A 26,719-nucleotide genomic window follows, 5' to 3' on the forward strand; every position below is an offset into this window, starting at 1 on the left:
CGTTACCTGTGCTGCTCCACAGCCTGTCCAGTGGATTTTTATTTTATTTTTTACCACTGTTGTCGTGCGTTACCTGTGCTGCTCCACAGCCTGTCCAGTGGATTTTTATTTTTATTTTATTTTTTTGGGCGCTGTTGTCGTGCGTTACCTGTGCTGCTCCACAGCCTGTCCAGTGGATTTTTATTTAGCGCTGTTGTCGTGCGTTACCTGTGCTGCTCCACAGCCTGTCTAGTGGATTTTTATTTTGTTTTAGCACTGTTGTCGTGCGTTGCCTGTGCTGCTCCACAGCCTGTCCAGTGGATTTTTATTTTTATTTTATTTTATTTTTTAGCACTGTTGTTGTGCGTTACCTGTGCTGCTCCACAGCCTGCCCAGTGGATTTTTATTTTGTTTTAGCACTGTTGTTGTGCGTTACCTGTGCTGCTCCACAGCCTGTCTAGTGGATTTTTATTTTGTTTTAGCACTGTTGTCGTGCGTTACCTGTGCTGCTCCACAGCCTGTCTAGTGGATTTTTATTTTGTTTTAGCACTGTTGTCGTGCGTTACCTGTGCTGCTCCACAGCCTGTCTAGTGGATTTTTATTTTGTTTTAGCACTGTTGTCGTGCGTTACCTGTGCTGCTCCACAGCCTGTCTAGTGGATTTCTATTTTGTTTTAGCACTGTTGTCGTGCGTTACCTGTGCTGCTCCACAGCCTGTCTAGTGGATTTTTATTTTGTTTTAGCACTGTTGTCGTGCGTTGCCTGTGCTGCTCCACAGCCTGTCCAGAGAATTTTTATTTTTATTTTATTTTATTTTTTAGCACTGTTGTTGTGCGTTACCTGTGCTGCTCCACAGCCTGTCTAGTGGATTTTTATTTTTATTTTATTTTATTTTTTAGCACTGTTGTTGTGCGTTACCTGTGCTGCTCCACAGCCTGTCTAGTGGATTTTTATTTTATTTTAGCACTGTTGTCGTGCGTTACCTGTGCTGCTCCACAGCCTGTCTAGTGGATTTTTATTTTATTTTAGCACTGTTGTCGTGCGTTGCCTGTGATGCTCCACAGCCTGTCCAGTGGATTTTGATTTTGATTTTATTTTTTTTGGCACTGTTGTCGTGTGTTACCTGTGCTGCTCCACAGCCTGTCTAGTGGATTTTTATTTATTTTTTACCACTGTTGTCGTGTGTTACCTGTGCTGCTCCGCAGCCTGTCCAGTGGATTTTTATTTCATTATTTTATTTTATTTATTTATTTATTTTTTTTTTTTAGCACTGTTGTCGTGCGTTACCTGTGCTGCTCCACAGCCTGTCCAGTGGATTTTTATTTTATTTTTTAGCACTGTTGTCGTGCGTTACCTGTGCTGCTCCACAGCCTGTCCAGTGGATTTTGATTTTTATTTTATTTTTTTGGGCGCTGTTGTCGTGCGTTACCTGTGCTGCTCCACAGCCTGTCCAGTGGATTTTTATTTAGCGCTGTTGTCGTGCGTTACCTGTGCTGCTCCACAGCCTGTCTAGTGGATTTTTATTTTGTTTTAGCACTGTTGTCGTGCGTTGCCTGTGCTGCTCCACAGCCTGTCCAGTGGATTTTTATTTTTATTTTTATTTTTTAGCACTGTTGTTGTGCGTTACCTGTGCTGCTCCACAGCCTGTCCAGTGGATTTTTATTTTGTTTTAGCACTGTTGTTGTGCGTTACCTGTGCTGCTCCACAGCCTGTCTAGTGGATTTTTATTTTGTTTTAGCACTGTTGTCGTGCGTTACCTGTGCTGCTCCACAGCCTGTCTAGTGGATTTTTATTTTGTTTTAGCACTGTTGTTGTGCGTTACCTGTGCTGCTCCACAGCCTGTCTAGTGGATTTTTATTTTGTTTTAGCACTGTTGTTGTGCGTTACCTGTGCTGCTCCACAGCCTGTCTAGTGGATTTCTATTTTGTTTTAGCACTGTTGTCGTGCGTTACCTGTGCTGCTCCACAGCCTGTCTAGTGGATTTTTATTTTGTTTTAGCACTGTTGTCGTGCGTTGCCTGTGCTGCTCCACAGCCTGTCCAGTGGATTTTTATTTTTATTTTATTTTATTTTTTAGCACTGTTGTTGTGCGTTACCTGTGCTGCTCCACAGGCTGTCTAGTGGATTTTTATTTTATTTTAGCACTGTTGTCGTGCGTTACCTGTGCTGCTCCACAGCCTGTCTAGTGGATTTTTATTTTGTTTTAGCACTGTTGTCGTGCGTTGCCTGTGCTGCTCCACAGCCTGTCCAGTGGATTTTTATTTTTATTTTATTTTATTTTTTAGCACTGTTGTTGTGCGTTACCTGTGCTGCTCCACAGCCTGTCTAGTGGATTTTTATTTTATTTTAGCACTGTTGTCGTGCGTTACCTGTGCTGCTCCACAGCCTGTCTAGTGTCGGATTCCCTGTTTGGGAATCCGCTAGCTTAGCGTAGCTACTAGCTCTTAGCCGTTTTAGCATGGCGGCTTCTCCTGTCTCTCCCGTACTTTTCTGCTCTGGGTGTGAAATGTTTAGTTATTCCTCGGCCTCTTTTAGCAGTAACGGTACATGTAATAAGTGCAGCTTATTCGTAGCTTTGGAGGCCAGGCTGGGCGAATTGGAGGCTCGGCTCCGCACCGTGGAAAATTCTACAGCTAGCCAGGCCCCTGTAGTCGGTGCGGACCAAGGTAGCTTAGCCGCCGTTAGTTCCCCCCTGGCAGACCCCGTGCAGTCGGGAAGGCAGGCTGACTGGGTGACTGTGAGGAGGAAGCGTAGCCCTAAACAGAAGCCCCGTGTACACCGTCAACCCGTTCACATCTCTAACCGTTTTTCCCCACTCGACGATACACTCGCCGAGGATCAAACTCTGGTTATTGGCGACTCTGTTTTGAGAAATGTGAAGTTAGCGACACCAGCAACCATTGTCAATTGTCTTCCGGGGGCCAGAGCAGGCGACATCGAAGGACATTTGAAATTGCTGGCTAAGGCTAAGCGTAAATTTGGTAAGATTGTAATTCACGTCGGCAGTAATGACACTCGGTTACGCCAATCGGAGGTCACTAAAATTAACATTGAATCGGTGTGTAACTTTGCAAAAACAATGTCGGACTCTGTTGTTTTCTCTGGGCCCCTCCCCAATCAGACTGGGAGTGACATGTTTAGCCGCATGTTCTCCTTGAATTGCTGGCTGTCTGAGTGGTGTCCAAAAAATGAGGTGGGCTTCATTGATAATTGGCAAAGCTTCTGGGGAAAACCTGGTCTTGTTAGGAGAGACGGCATCCATCCCACTTTAGAGGGAGCAGCTCTCATTTCTAGAAATCTGGCCAATTTTTTGGGATCCTCCAAACTGTGACTGTCTAGCGTTGGGACCAGGAGGCAGAGCTGTGGTCTTACACACCTCTCTGCAGCTTCTCTCCCCCTGCCATCCCCCTATTACTCCATCCCCGTAGAGACGGTGCCTGCTCCCAGACCACCAATAACTAGCAAAAATCTATTTAAGCATAAAAATTCAAAAAGAAAAAATAATATAGCACCTTCAATTGCACCACAGACTAAAACAGTTAAATGTGGTCTATTAAACATTAGGTCTCTTTCTTCTAAGTCCCTGTTGGTAAATGATATAATAATTGATCAACGTATTGATTTATTCTGCCTAACAGAAACTTGGTTACAGCAGGATGAATATGTTAGTTTAAATGAGTCAACACCCCCGAGTCACACTAACTGTCAGAATGCTCGTAGCACGGGCCGGGGCGGAGGATTAGCAGCAATCTTCCATTCCAGCTTATTAATTAATCAAAAACCTAGACAGAGCTTTAATTCATTTGAAAGCTTGTCTCTTAGTCTTGTCCATCCAAATTGGAAGTCCCAAAAACCAGTTTTATTTGTTATTATCTATCGTCCACCTGGTCGTTACTGTGAGTTTCTCTGTGAATTTTCAGACCTTTTGTCTGACTTAGTGCTTAGCTCAGATAAGATAATTATAGCGGGCGATTTTAACATCCACACAGATGCTGAGAATGACAGCCTCAACACTGCATTTAATCTATTATTAGACTCTATCGGCTTTGCTCAAAAAGTAAATGAGTCCACCCACCACTTTAATCATATTTTAGATCTTGTTCTGACTTATGGTATGGAAATAGAAGACTTAACAGTATTCCCTGAAAACTCCCTTTTGTCTGATCATTTTTTAATAACATTTACATTTACCCTGATGGACTACCCTGCAGTGGGGAATAAGTTTCATTACACTAGAAGTCTTTCAGAAAGCGCTGTAACTAGGTTTAAGGATATGATTCCTTCTTTATGTTCTCTAATGTCATATACCAACACAGAGCAGAGTAGCTACCTAAACTCTGTAAGGGAGTTAGAGTATCTTGTCAATAGTTTTACATCCTCATTGAAGACAACTTTGGATGCTGTAGCTCCTCTGAAAAAGAGAGCTTTAAATCAGAAGTGTCTGACTCCGTGGTATAACTCACAAACTCGTAGCTTAAAGCAGATAACCCGTAAGTTGGAGAGGAAATGGCGTCTCACTAATTTAGAAGATCTTCACTTAGCCTGGAAAAAGAGTTTGTTGCTCTATAAGAAAGCCCTTCGTGAAGCTAGGACATCTTTCTACTCATCACTAATTGAAGAAAATAAGAACAACCCCAGGTTTCTTTTCAGCACTGTAGCCAGGCTGACAAAGAGTCAGAGCTCTATTGAGCTGAGTATTCCATTAACTTTAACTAGTAATGACTTCATGACTTTCTTTGCTAACAAAATTTTGACTATTAGAGAAAAAATTACTCATAACCATCCCAAAGATGTATCGTTATCTTTGGCTGCTTTCAGTGATGCCGGTATTTGGTTAGACTCTTTCTCTCCGATTGTTCTGTCTGAGTTATTTTCATTAGTTACTTCATCCAAACCATCAACATGCTTATTAGACCCCATTCCTGCCAGGCTGCTCAAGGAAGTCCTACCATTATTTAATGCTTCAATCTTAAATATGATCAATCTATCTTTGTTAGTTGGTTATGTACCACAGGCCTTTAAGGTGGCAGTAATTAAACCATTACTTAAAAAGCCATCACTTGACCCAGCTATCTTAGCTAATTATAGGCCAATCTCCAACCTTCCTTTTCTCTCAAAGATTCTTGAGAGGGTAGTTGTAAAACAGCTAACTGATCACCTGCAGAGGAATGGTCTATTTGAAGAGTTTCAGTCAGGTTTTAGAATTCATCATAGTACAGAAACAGCATTAGTGAAGGTTACAAATGATCTTCTTATGGCTTCGGACAGTGGACTTATCTCTGTGCTTGTTCTGTTGGACCTCAGTGCTGCTTTTGATACTGTTGACCATAAAATTTTATTACAGAGATTAGAGCATGTCATAGGTATTAAAGGCATTGCGCTGCGGTGGTTTGAATCATATTTGTCTAATAGATTACAGTTTGTTCATGTAAATGGGGAATCTTCTTCACAGACTAAAGTTAATTATGGAGTTCCACAAGGTTCTGTGCTAGGACCAATTTTATTCACTTTATACATGCTTCCCTTGGGCAGTATTATTAGACGGTATTGCTTAAATTTTCATTGTTACGCAGATGATACCCAGCTTTATCTATCCATGAAGCCAGAGGATACGCACCAATTAGCTAAACTGCAGGATTGTCTTACAGACATAAAGACATGGATGACCTCTAATTTCCTGCTTTTAAACTCAGATAAAACTGAAGTTATTGTACTTGGCCCCACAAATCTTAGAAGCATGGTGTCTAACCAGATCGTTACTCTGGATGGCATTTCCCTGATCTCTAGTAATACTGTGAGAAATCTTGGAGTTATTTTTGATCAGGATATGTCATTCAAAGCGCATATTAAACAAATATGTAGGACTGCCTTTTTGCATTTACGCAATATCTCTAAAATCAGAAAGGTCTTGTCTCAGAGTGATGCTGAAAAACTAATTCATGCATTTGTTTCCTCTAGGCTGGACTATTGTAATTCATTATTATCAGGTTGTCCTAAAAGTTCCCTAAAAAGCCTTCAGTTGGTTCAGAATGCTGCAGCTAGAGTACTGACGGGGACTAGCAGGAGAGAGCATATCTCACCCGTGTTGGCCTCCCTTCATTGGCTTCCTGTTAATGCTAGAATAGAATTTAAAATTCTTCTTCTTACTTATAAGGTTTTGAATAATCAGGTCCCATCTTATCTTAGGGACCTCGTAGTACCATATTACCCCATTAGAGCGCTTCGCTCTCAGACTGCGGGCTTACTTGTAGTTCCTAGGGTTTGTAAGAGTAGAATGGGAGGCAGAGCCTTCAGCTTTCAGGCTCCTCTCCTGTGGAACCAGCTCCCAATTCAGATCAGGGAGACAGATACCCTCTCTACTTTTAAGATTAGGCTTAAAACTTTCCTTTTCGCTAAGGCTTATAGTTAGGGCTGGATCGGGTGACCCTAGACCATCCCTTGGTTATGTTGCTTTAGACGTAGACTGTGTTTCATAATTATTGTATGGCCTTGCCTTGCAATGTGGAGGGCCTTGGGGCAACTGTTTGTTGTGATTTGGCGCTATACAAGAAAAAAGTTGATTGATTGATTGATTGATACTATCATTACTTCTCCTTTGTGTTCATCCTTGACCCAAAATACATAAGCATACCAACCAGCAAATATCAGATCTCCACAGTTTGTTCGTGATTGAAGTTATATGCACGCATGGAGAGCTTTTTTTTTTCTCTTTTCCACCTTCTGCAAGCAGGTGCTTCTATTTTTAGACATGCACAGAGACGATGGCAGAAGACATCAAACGCAATACACTTCTCACTTGTGGTAATGGCAAAATGACACTAAACTGACTAAACCCATTGAACTACAAAAACACAAATCAATAACACTAACTACACTGTAAAACTAACATGAACCACAACATGAACCACAATAACATTTAAAACCCCAAACTACCATGGTGCATTGCAGCACAATGTCCATTGTCTACTGGTTAGCTAAAATTGAAAATCTGTCAAAAAATATTAGTCCTCTCAACTTTCAGCATTCATCGTTGACACAAAACACATAAGCATACCAAATGGCAAATGTCAGCTCTCCCTGGTTTCTGCATGATCGAAGCCATACACATGCACACACACAGACACCACTTGGCTATTATAATATAGATGAAGTTGACCACACAAAACATTATAATATGTTGAGTTCATGCTCTCTGCAGTGAAATATAAGTCAATGTAAGAATCTGTCATTTTGTTTATGTTGCATTTTCCATACTGTCCCATCCGTTTCCTGAAGAAGAATAAGAGGATGATTGGTCTCGGGTATCCTGGTGGTCATGGATTTCTCTCTAGTTTCTGCAGTGGTATAAAAATTCTATGCTTGACTCGCTTTGTGTTTTCCTGTCATTGAATATTTATGCTGTTCTTTAGCATAGTAATGCTGCACCAAAATTGATCTTTTTTGCTTTTTAATGGTCACGTCCAGCACTTTTAATATTTTTTATTTCTTCTATTGTGAAGGGATTCATCATTTATGTTGGTGGTATGTGAGTTAATGCTTCTGGTTTTTGTCATGAAAACATCTTTTCAAAGAGCTCAGTGATTATTTCTGCTTTTTTGTTCTCTTCCGTGACCATTGACTTAAGTTGCCTTACAGCTTTCTTGAATCATCATTACTGTTTTCAATCTCCTTGGTGAGGTTATCAAACCTTTTCTTCTTTCTTCAGTCCCTTGTGTATGTTGTTCATGACCTCATTTTTTTCTTTTCTAATTGTTCTTATCTTTGCTAGCATTTAGATCAATTTCATTTGCTTCATTTTCTTGTGTGACCTTTGACAGCTTTTTAATCTCTTCAATATTATTGTCTTTATGTACTGTTTCCTTGGCTGCTTATTCCAATCAAATCACACAGCAAAAACATGACGATGTCACAAAAACAATTTAACATAGTAGTTTATGATACCATCATGAAGTACAGTAGATTTTCGTTACGTTAGTGTGCATGCTAACATCCGCTAACTCAAAGCTAACTGTCTTTGGAGCTACATTAGTTGTCTCATTAATATAAATGCACAGAGGGTGATCTACAAATATTCCTTGATTTGCACAACTTCCGCTCTTAAAATGTAAATATTGTTTCCGATTGATTGATTGAGGGGCTTTATTGAACATGTACAAACTGCACGTAAGGCAATAGGATCGTATTAATTAAACAACTGCAAATTATAAACAACACAAAGCTCATACGGCCAAGGGTATTTTAGCATTGTGTTATATTTTTATTTTACATTTATAGGGTGTCCCAAAAAATATACATTTAAAACATTCGGTTTGACCCTTAAATGCTACAAACTTAATCACTTATGTTTCTTTTTTACTTGCAGAGACCCTGAAGTTTATGTTGATGCCAAGCAAGACTCAGGAAAATGCCAAGATTAACCATACTACAGTGAACAAAAATTATTGAGTTTTGGCACCAGAACAAGAGTGTCAAACAGGTGCAGCGACTTTATGCTAGACTGACAAAATGCAGGGCCAATATTGACATTGGTATGAAAAACTTCAACCTTTCAGCTTTCTATTCAGTCACAAATTTATTTCCTGGACGTATGCTTTGACCATTTTCTTTGCTGATAAAATGTTGCATTTTTTTGGGACATCCAATATATACAATTTTCTTCATATAATACACTACATTTGTGACCCAAAGATTTTGGTTTACTCATCTCTAGCATCAAAACAGTTTATGCACATGAAGGAAAGGTACATTTTCAATAAAAATCTGAAGACTTTTCTAAAAATACGTTTCAATTTTCAGAATTAGAGCCAAAATATTTCTACATGCAGTGTTCTAATCACATTTTCTTGTTGTGAACATTTTGATATGTAACGCATGGGCATTATTGTACAGCATTGTGGCTTAGTGGTTAGCACTGTTGCTTCACAGCAAGAAGGTCATGGGATTGATTCTCACCTGTGGCCTTTCTGTGTGTGGAGTTTGCATGCTCACTCTGTGCTTGCATGGGTCCTCTTCGGGTGTGCCGCCATCCTCCCACATCCAAAGACGTGTAGGGTAGGTGAACTGGAAACTTTATAATTGTCCATGTCTCCCTTGTAAAAGAGATCTCAATCTCAATGGGACTAACCTGGGTAAATAAAAGTTAAATTATTGTTTGTTTTTTGGCCCTGGAAATTTTTAGTTTTGTGAAATAATTTTGTTTCTGTGTGCAAGGTAAAATAATGTGAGCATCCAGAATAAAACTAGGATGCTTAAGAATGCTGTGTTGAACAGGCAAGACAAGTTTATTTGAATAGCACAATTCAACACAAGGTAAGTCAAAGTGCTTTACAGAGACATTAAAAGCAACAAGACATGATTTTAAAACAATAAAAACAGTCCATTAAAACCTGAGAAATACAGTAACATAAAAACAGGCTCAATACATTGAACAGTCAGGATAAAAAAGAAGTAGAATAATAAAAGGCATAATTCAGCAGTGTGTAGTTAGAAAGTATGGGCAGTAGAATACAGCAGATAAATATTTAATCTAAGAGTATGCTTCAGTAAACAATATTGTTTTTAGGCCTGATTTAAAGGAGCTGACAGTTTGAGCAGACCCATAGGCCCATTGATATCTGCCCCTATTACCACTCTTTCATGCTTGGGTACACTCTCCACCACCTCATCTAACTCACTTCTGGACTATTGTTTCTCCTTCATCTTGCAACCTACCTGTTGGACATATGTGCTGATGACATTCATCATCAATTCACCCCTTCAATTTCTAACTTCACACTCATCACCATGTCAGACACTCGCTGAACCTCCAACACTCCAACACATTCTTGACACGCTCTTCCTTTGAAATGACCCTATCATCATTTCTTCTCTCATCCAGACCATGATACCACAACTTGAACCCACCTCCAGTGCTCCTGGCATTGCTTCCCTTTGACTTGGTTTAATCTAAACACAATATATCTACCTTTCTCCTCTCCATCATATCAGCCATCTCTCTCTCCCCCTTCACCAGTCATACTGCCAACTTCTTCTTCTTCACCCAGCAGTAGCCCAATTTCAGGGAGCACCCTGTTGGGCTATACCACAGGTGGCAGTTGCTGTTAACCTGGGCCTCAACTGATCTGGTATGGAAATTTGATTTGTACTCTGCATGGTTGTGTTGGCTTTTTTACATGGGGTGTCCTTCATAACCAGTGTTGCCACAGTTACTTTGAAAAAGTAATCCAATTACTGATTACTCCTTGAAAAAGTAACTTAGTTACTTTACTGATTACTCAATTGTAAAAGTAACTAAGTTAGATTACTAGTTACTTTTTTAGTTACTTTCCCCAGCTGCCGACAACAACCCTCTGCCACCTTAACATGACAATGATACCTGTTTTGCCAAAACTCACTTTATTCTTGACTTCAGTGAAAATAAATACTTGTTTTATAAAAAGTAAAATAAAGACCTCTTTCTTGACCTCATATTTAACTGTTGACAGCACTGTAACAGTAAAACTTGCAATTTCTAACCTGCATTGTTTATAAATGTAACTATTAAATTCTTTCTAAATTTTTTCTAACATTTAAATTCTCTCTAAACATTTTACTTGTCGAAATTATTATTATTATAAGTAGTATTAGTAGTTGTAGTAAACAAAAAAGGCTTCAAAACTGGACCTTTAATCTCGGGGTGTTGTGGGGGGGCACATCCCTGCCCCACGCCCCCATTCCATCTGGATTCGCCCCTGCTTTGGTGTCTGAGCACAAAGAATGGATAACATTTATTTATGCAGAAAACATGACCAGATTTACAGGTAAGAACGTTTTATTGCATTTTCACATCATGTGGTCCTCAGAAAGAGAGTTTAGGTGCATTTGAGTGGAAAATAGTGTTAGTTGTTGACGCGTCTCGGAGGATCAGCTGTTTTTAACGAGCAGATACGGAGCAGTTCAGCTCAGAATTCTAAATAAAAGAGAAAAAAAGCATAAAAATGTCTTTGTAAACCTCAGTGCAGGTGTGCTGTTGTCACTGCACTTTAAGACGTGAGGACGAGTCGTAGCTGCTGCACAAAGCCGTGGATGAAAAGCTCACAGCTCGCCTAAAGTGGGCAGTTCAGTTGAACCCTGACCTCCTGCCCACGAACCACGTTTAATGCTGCTATCGACCCACAATGCAAAAATAATAGTAACGCACAGTGACTTGGAGAAGTAACTTTAATCTGATTACTGATTTGGAAAGATTAACGCGTTAGATTACTCGTTACTTAAAAAAGTGGTCAGATTAGCGTAACGCATTACTAAGTAACGCATTACCGACATCACTGTTCATAGCACAACCTTACTCATTTATCTGGGCTTGGGGCCCGCACTGAGAGTGTACTGGGTGCACATACTATATGGCTCAGATTTGACACACTTTACAGTTACTGCCCTGCTTCGTTCTACCCTCTTCATTTATCTGTGCTTTTAACCAGCACTTAGAATGTACTGGCTGCACACACCATGTGGTTGAGTTGTGGTAACATACACAGTGGAATACCACTAAAGGGATAATATCTAAAATCACACAGTAAACAGAACGCGAGATTCTACAGTGTGGATTGAACAAATGTCATAGCAACCAGGTTAAAAATATAGATAGAGCTCCTGCCAACAGTTCATGGGTGACACTTGAAAAATCAACAGACAAGCCTTTTAGTCAATTGTCCTTGAGCAGCAAACTGAACATAATCAAACAGGGAGATCTGCTGTGGACAAGAGCAATGATGCTTAAAAACACATTTACCTAATAAATCCAAAGGGTTTTTGTCAAGCAATTAAGAAAGGCCCACACATGGAGTGTTCATATCCACAAGTGTCTCCACAAGTGTGTTATGTGCCTGAGTGCCTCTCACCTGTGAGGTGATTTTAGTGTGAATGGTACTCCAGTCAAACAGTGCTCATTCCCAATGTGCAGCTCACTCGCAAACTCATTTGACTGCGCACTTGGCTGCCTGAACAGGTGGCAGCTTAAAAAAGCCAAGCCAACCCTCTGCCGGTGTGCCACCACACTTCTGCATGAGCACACAGAGAATACACTGCACAACAGTGCCGTGTGGTGGCCAGTGCATTACAGAAGCAGGATAGATTGGTTTTCAGTGCTTCCCTTTAAAGTGAGATGGCCGCTAACCTCAAAACCTGGCAGAAGATTGTGTTCATCTGCCCACAGCATCATGCAAAAATGACAGAGAGGTGCCATGACATATTTGGTGCAATGATAGATTTTCACTCAGAAATCGTACTCCTGAACACAGAGGACATGGAAATCAATGATATCCTGCTATAACACATTCACACACTGCAACCAGACTGCTTTTGTCATCAGTTATACAGCTTCATTGGCAAAGTGCAGCTGTGTACAAAGCATGGCTCCTTTAACAGACATCACTTTACTGAGCATAATGGAGTCATCTGTTGTAAAGCATAATCAGTTAGTCTGATTATTGCTGCAGACCAGAGCTGGCCATATACTACGCAACAATACAATACAAATGGTGCTGGAATGATAGAGAAATGCATAAAATATTCCAGTGCGCATGGAGTGATTTTGCGATCATGTGCCATGGTGAGATCAGACCACAACATAGCAGTTAAAGTACGTATGTTCAAAAATCCTCAATGCGACCAGAACTGTATTTTACATATTACATCATAACACCTTTTAGATGGAGTTACAGATGTTATTACAGACAGGAGGGTGCACATGCACACAGGCATGGAAACACACAGAAACACACATGACACATTTACACAAGATACAAAAACAACACACTCACTCATGCCTAGGTCCACCAGACTTCCATAAATAATTTGTATGAGGTGGAAATGTTTCCATTGTTGAAACCCCTAACAAGAACAGCCAAAAGAAAGAAAAATGCTTTATGACATGAAAGGACCTGACTTCTAAGGTGCCCACATGAAGGTGTCCACACCTATGGAGCTCCAGAGTGGCCAGAGAGAAAACAAAATGGAGAAAAATTATTGTGCTTGATACCTCATTATGTTTGCCATAATACAGTAAAACTCACATAAAATGGACTCAGGTGGACCAGCAAATTTTGTCCGTTATAATCGAAATCCGCGATATGTATAAAATGGAATAAATCTGTTATGTATGAAATGGACAAGATCCCTTATATGTATGTAACGCAGTAGTTACACACAGGACTCGCCAAACGATCTACGGGGAATTCCCAGCACCAATTAGGCTTACGTATTTCCTTGATTAAATGCCTGACCTTGAAAAGGGGCTTGCCTGATTTAATGACCAGGTCAAAACTTTGCCTGAAACAAATAAACATCTGCCTTAAGTAAGGACCAGGTGTTATGGGTATTAAAAAGGATTACATTTGGTCAAGTCTGTCTTTTTTCTAAGTCCACTGGAGAGTGGTACCTTAACGTGTCCCTGCCCAGCCATGACGTTTTTACATATTCTTGAAGAATAAAAAAAAGCTTTTTTCTACATGCTGTCGTTGTTTTTTCATCATAAAATTACATTGAACAAGGATTTAGACGTCTCGTATTTGTCTTTAACGCCTCCGAGCTTGACCTACTTTTTCACTGCAACAGATATGACATCATGTGAGTAAATGCACACCGGTGTTGGACGGTAAACAAAGCGAGTCAAAGCAAGCACGAGTGTAGCAAGTTTGTATTTTTCCAGTTATTTTCGTGAAAATGCCGAAAAGATGTGTAGCAGCGGGTTGTTCTAACTATCCCAGTGACACAGTGAGTCTGCACGTTTTTCCAAAGGATGAGAAACTGCGAAAGGAGTGGACGAAACAGGTCCAAAGGACCAGAGCGGAATGGCATCCAACTCCAAGTTCGCATGTCTGCAGCCAGCATTTTACCTATGACTGCTTCGAGGCAAGGCCATCCCTGAAAGAATCCTTTGGCTTTAAAAGTGCACTCGAAACATTCTGAAACCAAATGCGGTTCCAACCATATTCAAAAGGAAAGTAGAGGCTCCAGAAGGCCAGCATAAGACCGAGCAAAAAAAGCGCAAGTCATCAGCTGTTGCGAAGTTGACCCAGCGTACGGTGAGTGTGTGGCTTATAAACTGATTAAAAAAAAAAAACTTGAGCAGTATGTGAATTTCATGGTTTCTGAAGAACCACCAGATGTGATTTATTTTGGATGTATATTAACTATATGAAAACCCAATTATTATGTACACCAATACCATATGCAGCATTTATCAGGTTTATAGTGAAATGACTATTTTTATAATTATGTGCTAGGGTTGTATTGGTTTTACATGTACATAGCATAGTTATGTAGCTTTATTATTATACTTATATTTGTTAGTTATTTTATATTTATATATTTATATTTTTATAATTATATTTTATATAATAAAAGAAACATATGGATGAAAAAATAATTATCCCTTGTCACATTCCTTTTTAAATTGCAGGAGATTGCAGATATTCTATCACATGGTGCTACAACATCAGGTACAAGTGAGATGGAAACAGAGCAACCTGCTGAAGCCTCTACTCTGGCCCCTGTTGACATCCGTCTGGTAAGTGAATCTAAGACATGTACCTGGCCTGTATCTTCTCTGCTTTAAATATGGCTCACTGATGGGAACGGAATAACAACAGAAATTTGGATAAACAAGACATAATTCCTAATAATTGTTCCAAATAGTTTTTGTTACTGAATGTTTATTGTGGAACAAAATGAATGTTTACAATTTCCTCAAGTGTTGACATAATTTTAATATAGATTCTGTTGTCACTTTTCTTTTCAGTAGCACTTTACATTACAGCACGGTAATAATATGGTAATAATATGGTAATATTACTACACAATTATTATTAAATATAACTAGGGTAGTTTCATGCAAATAAGACCTATATTACCATACAATTTCCATATTATTCATTTTATTACCATGTTATTACGCTAATATTACCATATTATTACCATATTATTACCGTGCTGTAATGTAAAGTGCTACCTTTTTTTCTTTTTCACTAGATGACAACTACGACCTGTAGTACGCAGACACAGCCAGAACCTAGACGCTCAGTTCATGTTCAGGTTTATTTGCGAGCAAAGACAAGCGGAAGAACAAAAGGTAAAAAAAAACCAAAATGAATTGTTGTGTGCATTGGTATTCTACTTGAACATACTGTAATTTTTAAAGTTTATGATGCCTAACAGATTTCACGATAAGTATAATTATTGAACTTGTTTCCCTGTAGGTATTCAGACAACAACTCAATGTCATGACACCGCTACACAAACTGACCCTGGACTGTTCAGCCAAGCGGTCACTGAACCTGATAAAGCACAGCATGATGACTCCACCAGCAGCAGTCCTGCAGCTCCAGAAGAAGACAGTGACTACATTCCCTCCTCAACTCCAGCTGACAGCTCATCAGAGAGAGAGTAGCCAGGAAGACCACACAATACACATGGACACTTACTTTATTGTGTCCTGGGCCAGTTTATTCATGCTGCTAAGGCTGATGTCATGTACAACATGCCCCTCCTGTAATGAAGAAAGAAGGTAGAACAGCCAATCTGTCACAGGAAGCATACCTACGGGAAACATCATGCTGTCTATGGGTATAATCACTAGTGGTGCTCTAGCTACACAGGTGCTTCGGGTGTTTGAGCACATGAAGCTGATGACAATATCCATCAGAACTTTTTTCGACACCAACAACTGTATTTGTTGCCAGCAATAAAGAATGTGTGGCTTCACACCCAAACCTGGCTGATTGCTTCTCTACAAGCAGAGAAACGACCACTGGTCTTTGGAGGTGATGGTCGAACGGACAGTCATGGCCATTCTGCCGAGTATTGTTCATATTCTATGATGGAGCTAACACAAAATGTCATCATCGACTCGCAGCTTGTACAAGTATATGATTCTCCGCTCATATATGTAGATTCCATGTAAATAATAGAAGAACTCTAAAATATAAGTTTACAATTTTGAAATACAAACCTTATATATATGAGGTTTATTAGAAAACTAACCGGCAGTTTTATAAAAAAAACTATATGGATTTGAATCACGTGCGATTACACCAGACATGCTTGAACCCTCGTGCGCATGCGTGAGTTTTTTCACGCGTCGGTGACGTCATCCTCCTGTGGGCAGGCTTTGAGTGAGCACTGGTCCAGCCCTCTCGGCTGAAATCCTTTGTCTGAGACGCTGCTGGAGACGGCGCGCGTTGCTTTATCAAATTTTTTCAGGACCTGTGAAGGATATCCGAGTGGACACTATTCGAGAAATTCTGCTGGTTTTCGGTGAAAAGTTTAACGGCTGATGAGAGGTTGTGGAGTTTCTTTTGCTTTAAGGACAGCTCACAAAGCGGATCGGCGCGGTCGGAGGTGGCATCCGTCTGGCTGTTTCGAGCTGAAAACATGCTAATTTAAGGATCTGTTCACCCAGGTCATGGTCAGAGAACAGAGACGTTTCAGAAGAAGTCGGCATGAGGAGTTTATGCGGACATTCCACTGTTAAAGGAGATTTTGTAATAAAAGAACGTGCGGGCAAATTCGCCGAGTCGGTTCTGTGATGACGCCGCAAATCCGTCTGCGCCGTGACAGGAAAAACACCTCCGTGTTGAAAACCATTTGTAAAATTCAGGCGGCTTTTGATGGCTTTCAACAAGTGAGTATCTGAGAAATTGTTTAACAGCTGGGCATGTTCCAACTTGTCCGTTAAGGTTTCCAATGGAGGTGTTTTTCCTGTGGCGACCCCCCGCGGTTGGGTCCGGCCCGACATGCGAATCTGCCCGCATGTTCTTTCATTACAAAATCTCCTTTAACAGTGGAATGTCCGCATAAACTCCTCATGCCGACTTCTTCTGAAACTTCTCTGTTCTCTGACGACGACCTTTGTGAACAGAGCCTGAAATGTGGAAGTTTTCAGCTTGAAACAGCGAGACGACACCGCCTCGGAGCGCAGATCGCTGTCAGGCGCCGTGGGCCGTCCTTAAAGTGACACTTACAGACCAAAATCTCTCATCAGCCGTTAAAATTTTTACCGGAAACCAGCTGCATTTATGGAATGGTGTCCACTCAGTTGTGCCTTACAGTTTTGAAAAAAATTCGATCAAACAAAGCAGCAGTCTCTGAGCCATTCCTAAACAATGAAAAAATCGATGAGAGGGTGGGCCACTCCTCACTCAGAGACTGCCCACAGGCGAATGACGTAACCGACAGGTGTGAAATAACTCTCGCATGCCCACGAGGGTTCAAGCATGTCTGATGTAATCACACATGATTCAAATCCATATGGTTTTTGAAAAAAATATTAAGGTCGGATACTTTTCTAATAGACTTCGTATATTTAAGTGGGCGTTTCACACATATGGAGAAAGAAGGCTTCATCAGATCTTTGACGTTTTTGGAGGGAGAAGATTTGGACATCGGCAGAATAGTTACAGACAGACATGTCCAGATCAGAAAGTGGATGAGGGAAAACAGGCCAGCTGTTGAACATTTGTTTGACATTTGGCACAATGCCAAAGGTATGAAACAAACTTACAAATAATTAGATTCACACCACAAAATTTGAAAGGTTGTGATGCCTATGTGAAGTATGTCCATTGTTTTCATATCATATAGTTTCCATATAGTAATACTAGCAAGGATTTTCATTACGATACAATACCTTTACAGCCCTAAAGAAGAAACTACTATCACTAACTGTGAAGACTTGTCCGTATGGGTGAATAGCATCATAAATCACTTTTACTGGTCAGTTGTCTCAACCCCTGCTGACGAGCCTGATGTCATCATTGCAAGATGGGAATCTTCGCTAAACCACATTGTGAATGTTCATCGTCATGAAAACACAAACTTTCCAAAATGTCAGCATAAGACATTATATGGAAGACCGGCTAGAAAGAAGTGGTTAAAGCCAGATAGGTTCTTGTCCATGGTTACCTTACAAAATAGATGTATTGAATTAATTTTTTGTTGTTGTTGTTAAATTTGACATTCTCAAATATAAAAAATAATCAATGATTTGATTAAGCATTCTTGTGTATGATTTTGTTACTTGTTTTATTGCCTTTTAACTACCGGTATTTGATTTTTTCTATAAACCATGTAAATAAAACTTGATAACTATATTATGTGCTTACTCGTATTGTGGCGCATCATGCCTCCCATGGTGATTGATGTAGGCATAGTGTGCCACTCTGAGGACATCTGCATCCAAACACACGATCGAGAAACTCGCCAGCTGTGTGACACACTGAGGATTTTCGCCACCACGTTGCATCTCCGCCAAGACTGCAGAAATTTCCTTGCAACAGCAAGACTTGATCACGAGTGGCATCGGCTGACTGTGTTCACTTGAGCAGCTGAAAAAAAACAGAACATTGACATTTTTTTTTTCCATATATACATATGCATGTAAACTGAACAGCCTGTTATTTTGTTCAGACTTCTGTCCATTCAGTTGACCAGATGTGATACAATGTATGATTAAAGATGTACTGCATGTGAATTTTAAACATCAAAGTCTCCATTTAGCATATTGTTTTTTCTTGACTATTATGCCTGATAAAATTTGACAAGAGATACAGAAGTAAAAGTTTTCTTTTATTTAGAAATCTTTTTTCCCATGCCATGTGGGTCTACCTATAGCTTTTCAGATAAAGATGAGAAATCTTTTTGCTTTGAATTAAATGTGAAGAATTAGCAATCACAAGAAACTGACTTATAAATTATTAAATATATACAGACTGTACAGGAACTTTATTTTCAGTGATTTTAGAACAAACTCTTGAGGTTAAGCCAAGTCCAGAAAAAAAATGAACAAATACCTCACATATAAGACCTAAGAAATTATCAGCTTACTATTAAAAGAATCAGGCTAATATTGAATATACCTTGCTGTGTACAGGTCCCATAAATGTGGCATGCTGTGCCGCTGAAATACTTTTTTCAGACACATACAACCACACCCCAGTCCAGGTCCACAAAATGATCATTTTGTTGTGTGTGTGGGCCGCCAGAAGAGGAAGTACTGCTGGCCCACCACCAGTGGGCGCCCTGCCTGAAGTGCGGGCTTCAGGCACGAGAGGGCGCTGCCGCCACGGACACAGCCGGGGGTGACAGCTGTCACTCATTATCTCTTGACAGCTGTCACCCATCTACTCAACATCATCTCACTCCATAAAGACCAGACGTCATCTCCACCTCGTTGCCGAGATATCGTACTTCATTGGAGGTAATATCCTCAGCCATTTGTGTTACTAATAAGCTGTATATTGTGAGTGTTTGCAGGAGTACCAGTCCCTCTTCCTGTGGAGGCTGAGTGAGTGCAGGACGGCACTCTTTTCCTCTGAGGGATCACTGCGGTACTCTGCTACATATTGAGTGAGAGGTGGAGCAGGCATTCCCACCGTTATTGTTACTGGGTGTGCACACACCTACACTTGACTGTCTTTGTTCTCGCCAGCAGTACCAGATCCGACAGTCGGGGACGGTGATCACCTGGGAATTCGGGACTTGGCGGCTCCAGTATTCACCAGGTTCGGAGGCGGCGGAAATCATGTGGTTCCGGCTCTTCTCAGGACAGACGTCTTCTATCCTCGAGCCTGCCCACACGTGATTTGACTGTAATTATATTCTGAGATTGTCTGTATTTCGTTGTGTACATTTCACAACATTAAATTGTTACTTTTTGGCTCATCTATTGACCGTTCATTTACGCCCCCTGTTGTGGGTCCGTGTCACTACACTTTCACAACAGGATATCTCGGCCAGCGTCATGGACTCCGAGGGGCGTCACCCGGCTGTTGAACGACCAATGGGAGAGCAGGGAGCGCAGGCGTCTGCAGGAGGCGTGATTGGTGAGCTGCAGCACATTCTCACCGCCTTTACGGCTCGGTTGGATCAAATGACCGAGCAAAACATCCTCCTGAACCGCAGGGTGGAGGCTCTCTCCGCGCAGATGGCGGCGAGCGCTCAGGGCGCTGCTGCAGCTCCTCCTCCTGCCGACCCTGTGCAGGATATGAACGTTCCAGCTGTGGTTCAACAACCCCTCCCACCATCCCCTGAAGCATACATAAGCCCTCCTGAGCCATACGAAGGTTGTGTGGAGACGTGCGCGGACTTTCTCATGCAGTGTTCGCTCGTCTTCGCACAACGTCCCGTCATGTACGCGTCAGATGCTAGTAAAATAGCTTATGTGATTGCTCTGCTTCGGGGTAAGGCACGCGCCTGGGCTACGGCGCTCTGGGAACAGAACTCACAGTTGTTATCAGCATACACTGGGTTTGTGGGGGAGTTCAGAACAGTGTTTGATCACCCTAACAGAGGAGAGACCGCTTCAACAATGCTGCTGTCAATGCGACAGGGGCGCCGGTGTGCAGCCGAATATGCAGTCGACTTCCGCATCGCGGCTGCGAGGTCCGGCTGGAATAACGTTGCGCTCCGCGCCGCCTTCATAAATGGACTGTCGTTTGTCCTGAAGGAGCATCTGGTAGATAAGGAGGAACCGCGGGATTTAGATGGGCTTATCGATCTCGTTATACGATTAGACAATTGGTTGGAGGAACGCCGTCGGGAGCGAGGCGAAGGACGTGGCCGGATACGTGCCGCCCCTCTCCCTTCCGGGTTCGAAAAGGGGCCGCCCTCCCCACGCTCCACAGCCGCAGCGCTCTGTGGGGCAACAGCTCCCCCTGCTGACGTTGATAGGGAAACGCACAGGGCCAAAATGAGGAGGCTGATCCGCGGGGAGTGTTTTCTCTGCAGCTCAAAGGAGCACACACAGAAAAACTGCCCCAAACGGCCACAACAACAACCGCCCTCAGAGACTGGGCTAAGGGGGGGTCAAAACATTCACGTGAGACACACACAGATTGCCACACGACTCCCAGTTACAATCCTGAGCGGGGATTTAACCCTTCAAGCCCCAGCACTGGTGGACACGGGGTCAGAAGGGAATTTGCTAGACAGCAGATGGGCAAGGGAGGTAGGGCTCCCTCTGGTGGTGATTCCTTCACCATTGCAGGTGCGGGCACTAGATGGCACCCTCCTCCCTTTAGTCACACACAAGACACAACCAGTAACTCTGGTGGTGTCTGGAAACCATCGGGAGGAGATTGAGTTTTTTGTAACTCCTTCTACCTTCCGCGTGATTTTGGGCTTCCCATGGATGTTGAAGCACAATCCCCGGATTGATTGGCCGTCTGGGGTGGTGGTTCAGTGGAGCGAAACCTGCCATCGGGTGTGTTTAGGATCCTCGGTTCCTCCCGGTTTACAGGCTAAGGAGGAGGTCAAAGTCCCTCCCAATCTGACGGCAGTGCCGGTTGAGTACCACGATCTTGCTGACGTCTTCAGCAAGGATCTGGCACTCACCCTTCCCCCGCACCATCCGTACGATTGTGCCATTGATTTGGTTCCAGGCGTTGAGTTCCCGTCCAGCAGGCTGTACAACCTCTCACGACCTGAGCGCGAATCAATGGAGACCTACATCCGGGACTCATTAGCTGCCGGGCTGATCCGGAACTCCACCTCCCCGATGGGGGCAGGTTTCTTTTTTGTGGGCAAGAAAGATGGCGGACTCCATCCATGCATTGATTACAGGGGGCTGAATGAGATTACGGTTCGCAACCGATACCCGTTGCCATTGTTGGATTCCGTGTTCACCCCCCTGCATGGAGCCAAATTCTTTACTAAGCTGGATCTTAGAAATGCGTATCACCTGGTTCGGATCCGGAAGGGAGACGAATGGAAGACAGCATTTAACACCCTGTTAGGTCACTTTGAGTACCTGGTCATGCCGTTCGGCCTCACCAACGCCCCCGCGACGTTCCAAGCCTTGGTTAACGACGTCTTCCGGGACTTCCTGCACCGATTCGTCTTCGTATATCTGGACGATATTCTCATCTTTTCTCCGGATCCTGAGACCCATGTCCAGCATGTACGTCAGGTCCTGCAGCAGGTTATTAGAGAACCGACTGTTTGTGAAGGGCGAGAAGTGCGAGTTTCACCGCACGTCTTTGTCCTTCCTGGGGTTTATCATCTCCTCTAACTCCGTCACCCCTGATCCGGCCAAGGTTGCGGCGGTGAGAGATTGGCCCCAACCAACAAGCCGTAGGAAGCTGCAACAGTTCCTCGGCTTCGCTAATTTCTATAGGAGGTTCATTAAGGGCTACAGTCAGGTAGTTAGCCCCCTGACAGCCCTGACCTCTCCAAAAGTCCCCTTCACCTGGTCGGATTGGTGCGAAGCCGCGTTCAAGGAGTTGAAACGACGGTTCTCTACTGCGCCAGTTTTGGTGCAGCCCGACCCTAGCCGCCAGTTCGTGGTTGAAGTGGACGCCTCTGACTCAGGGATAGGAGCTGTGCTATCCCAGAGCGGAGAGACCGATAAGGTTCTTCACCCGTGTGCCTACTTTTCATGCAGGTTGACGCCGGCTGAACGGAACTATGACGTCGGCAATCGAGAACTCCTTGTGGTGAAAGAGGCTCTTGAGGAGTGGAGACACCTGTTGGAGGGAGCGTCTGTGCCGTTCACGGTTTTCACTGACCATCGGAACCTGGAGTATATCAGGACCGCCAAGCGGCTGAACCCCAGGCAAGCCCGCTGGTCACTGTTCTTCGGGCGTTTTGACTTCCGGATCACTTATCGCCCCGGGACCAAGAACCAGAGGTCGGATGCTTTGTACCGGGTACACAAAGAGGAGGTCAAGACTGCACTGTCGGATCCACCGGAGCCCATCCTGCCTGAGTCCACTATCGTGGCCACCCTCACCTGGGACGTGGAGAAGATCGTCCGGGAGGCCCTGGCACGGAGCCCGGACCCAGGAACAGGTCTGAAGAACCGGTTGTACGTCCCACCAGAGGCTAGAGCTGCAGTCTTGGACTTCTGTCACGGTTCCAAGCTATCCTGTCATCCAGGGGTGCGAAGAACCGTGGCAGTTGTCCGGCAGCGCTTCTGGTGGGCGTCTATGGAGGCCGACGTCCGGGAGTACATCCAGGCCTGCACCACCTGTGCCAGGTGCAAGGCAGACCATAAAAGGTCCCAAGGACTTCTCCAGCCATTACCTGTGCCTCATCGCCCCTGGTCCCACATTGGCCTGGATTTTGTCACGGACCTCCCGCCGTCCCAGGGCAACACCACCATCTTCACGATTCTCCAAGGCGGCCCACTTCGTGGCCCTCCCGAAGCTCCCAACAGCCCAGGAGACAGCAGACCTCCTGGTCCACCACGTCGTCCGTCTGCATGGGATACCCACCGACATCGTCTCAGATCGTGGTCCCCAGTTCTCCTCACATGTCTGGAGGAGCTTCTGCCGGGAACTGGGGGCTACTGTGAGCCTCTTGTCCGGGTATCATCCGCAGACCAATGGACAGGCAGAACGGGCCAATCAGGAGTTGGAGCAAGCTCTAAGCTGTGTAACGTCCGCACACCCGACGGCCTGGAGTAAACATCTGGCCTGGATCGAGTATGCGCATAACAGCCAGGTGTCCTCTGCCACCGGCCTCTCCCCATTTGAGGTGTGTTTGGGGTATCAGCCCCCGTTGTTTCCCGTGGTGGAGGGAGAGGTCGGTGTGCCCTCGGTCCAGGCCCACCTGCGGAAGTGCCGTCGGGTGTGGCGCTCCGCCCGTTCTGCCTTGTTGAAGGCCCGGACGAGGGCGAAGACCCATGTACACCACCGGACAAGACTAAAAGCTTCTATTGCTCGGCCAAGGCTACTTCCGTCCACAACCTTCGAACATCTATGCCGAAAGTAACCGAGCTATGCTTAGCTTCTCTGTTAGCTCTTTGTTGCGCTCCACCTCAGCAACGAAAACCAGCCTGACTCTTGAAAAATGGCTTCTCAAGTGAGACAGAATTTCAACCAGGAATGTGAGGCTGCAATTAACAAGCAGATCAATCTGGAGCTGTATGCCTCCTATGTCTATCTGTCCATGGCTTACTACTTTGACCGCGATGACCAGGCTCAGTCGATCTTCGTTAGCGGACAGTGAAGGTTTCCTGCTTCAACAGTGCTTGAACGGCAACCTTTCATTCTTCTCTTTAAACTCCCGGACCGGCACCGCCTCCTGCTCGGATCATCGACGGGGAGCCGGCTTGGACGGTGCGCCGGCTCCTGGACGTCCGTCGGATGGGCCGGGGGTTCCAGTACTTGGTGGACTGGGAGGGGTATGGACCCGAAGAACGCTCCTGGGTGAAGAGGAGCTTCATCCTGGATCCGGCCCTCCTGGCCGACTTCTACCACCGTCACCCGAACAAGCCTGGTCGGGCGCCAGGAGGCGCCCGTTGAGGGGGGGGTCCTGTTGTGTGTGTGGGCCGCCAGAAGAGGAGGTACTGCTGGCCCACCACCAGTGGGCGCCCTGCCTGAAGTGCGGGCTTCAGGCACGAGAGGGCGCTGCCGCCACGGACACAGCCGGGGGTGACAGCTGTCACTCATTATCTCTTGACAGCTGTCACCCATCTACTCAACATCATCTCACTCCATAAAGACCAGACGTCATCTCCACCTCGTTGCCGAGATATCATACTTCATTGGAGGTAATATCCTCAGCTATTTGTGTTACTAATAAGCTGTATATTGTGAGTGTTTGCAGGAGTACCGGTCCCTCTTCCTGTGGAGGCTGAGTGAGTGCAGAACGGAGGGATCACTGCGGTACTCTACTACATATTGAGTGAGAGGTGGAGCAGGCATTCCCACCGTTATTGTTACTGGGTGTGCACACACCTACACTTGACTGTCTTTGTTCTCGCCAGCAGTACCAGATCCGTCAGTCGGGGACGGTGATCACCTGGGAATTCGGGACTTGGCGGCTCCAGTATTCACCAGGTTCGGAGGCGGCGGAAATCGTGTGGTTCCGGCTCTTCTCAGGACAGACGTCTTCTATCCTCGAGCCTGCCCACACGTCACCTTTGTGATTTGACTGTAATTATATTCTGAGATTGTCTGTATTTCGTTGTGCACATTTCACAACATTAAATTGTTACTTTTTGGCTCATCTATTGACCGTTCATTTATGCCCCCTGTTGTGGGTCCGTGTCACTACACTTTCACAACACATTTATAAGAAAACAAACCATTCTGTTTTGTAAGCGGCTTATAGCCTCCTCCACACCGCATTCATTGTTGTTGTCATCCCGACACCTCCGCTTCACCCTCATCTTCTGTTGCATACGGCTCAAACATATATGGTTGGAGCCCCTCATTATCTTCACCGTTGCTTCGTTCATTAGAAACCTCCTCATGTTCTTCAAAAATAATCAATACTGTATGCCACTTAAATCTTCGCTATAATCGGTCACTATATCTTTGCTGTCCATGTCTGCCATGTTGTTAAACAGAGCCTCGCTTCGATACCTTTACTCGCATGATGTCACATCCATTGCAGTGAAAACTAGGTCAAGCTTGGAGGCGGGAAATAAAATTCTCATATGGGTGAGACGAAACGTCTAAATCCTTGTTCATTGTAATTTTATGGTAAAAAAAAAAAAAGACAGCATGTAGAAAAAGCTTTTTTTATTCTTCAAGAATATGTAAAATCGTCATGGTTTGGCAGGGACCCTTTAAAATCCTAAAGCCTAATTTATGCTTCTACAACTCCATAATGCTGTGGCTATGCAATGACATCTCGACTTGTGCATGATTCTTTTAAAGTTCTCCATCACGTTGGTGGGCATCTTACTGCAGTTTACCGCAGGAAGAGTGGCTTTTGTCTGCATTAATTTGGCCCTCAATGAGCTCCACTTCTTCTTTATGCAATCATCAACCTCCAAACTAACATTATGGCACATGTAATTTCCATCCAGGAATTGCAGGTCATTTGAGCATCTTTGTAGTTTTTTGACTCCGTGTTGTAAGGTTGGTCATATTTGCCGGCTTTGCTGCCAAAACTATTTGGTCCATGATCGAAATGTAATTGATGTGTGCACTGCAAAAACATACATTTCGATGGAGTGGGACGTTTTGTCTGATGGGATTGAAAATCTATTATACAAAATCCGGAATATGCTGTGTTTATTACATGGAAAAACATACAAATGCATTGAGACTTTTGCTTTTGTCCGGTGAGTGCGAGTATCCAGTTTATATGATGACGGTTTAGGTGAGTTTTCATTCCTATGGTTTGCATAATTTGTGTGCACTAGGTAAATAATTCTGCCAGCTCAAACAAGATAATTCATTCATACAGCTGCATGCATTTTTTTTTCTCTCTGAGCAAAGAAAATCTATTCTGTACTCATAAAATGTATTTCCGTGTTTGTTGTTATCCACATAAACACCTCAAAATAACTTCTTTCACCCAGGGTGTTATTTTTTAATCGCAATTTTCTCTACATATTCAACTTGACAGGGAACAGATTATCATGTGCACCTGAAGTAATCAAACATGGGAACTAATTATATCTCGTGCACACACAGTGTCATTTCAAGTATTTAATTACATGTGGCCATGTTACATATTGTTTCTCTGCATCAACCACTAGTGTGACAATTCATGCAAGGCTGCACAGTTCCTGCTCCTCCTTCACTGCACTGATGCAGACACACAGCGTAATGTGTGCACTGATTTTAACCAGTATGGTCCTGTATTAAATTGATGTGGCACTGCGTTACACTATCACATTGTATAATCATGTTGTGTTCTGCCAACTTTACACATAACAGCAACAACATGAATAGTTATGACCGTTGTTTTTGAGGGAATTGTTTTATATTGTCCTAAATGTGGAAATATATTGTTTTTGCACAAATG

At 43.4% G+C, this 26,719-nt stretch overlaps 1 long non-coding RNA gene across 1 annotated transcript; it reads left to right on the forward strand.

Moving 5' to 3' along the window:
• The first annotated feature begins 7,573 nt into the window (after positions 1 to 7,573).
• LOC117519528 lies at positions 7,574 to 24,025 on the forward strand. The gene is made up of 3 exons (XR_004563329.1): positions 7,574 to 7,584; positions 16,401 to 16,405; positions 23,960 to 24,025. It is a non-coding gene; the product is annotated as an uncharacterized LOC117519528 (long non-coding RNA).
• Positions 24,026 to 26,719: the final 2,694 nt, after the last annotated feature.

This window comes from Thalassophryne amazonica, chromosome 10 (genome assembly GCF_902500255.1).
Source record: "Thalassophryne amazonica chromosome 10, fThaAma1.1, whole genome shotgun sequence".
NCBI lineage: Eukaryota > Metazoa > Chordata > Actinopteri > Batrachoidiformes > Batrachoididae > Thalassophryne > Thalassophryne amazonica.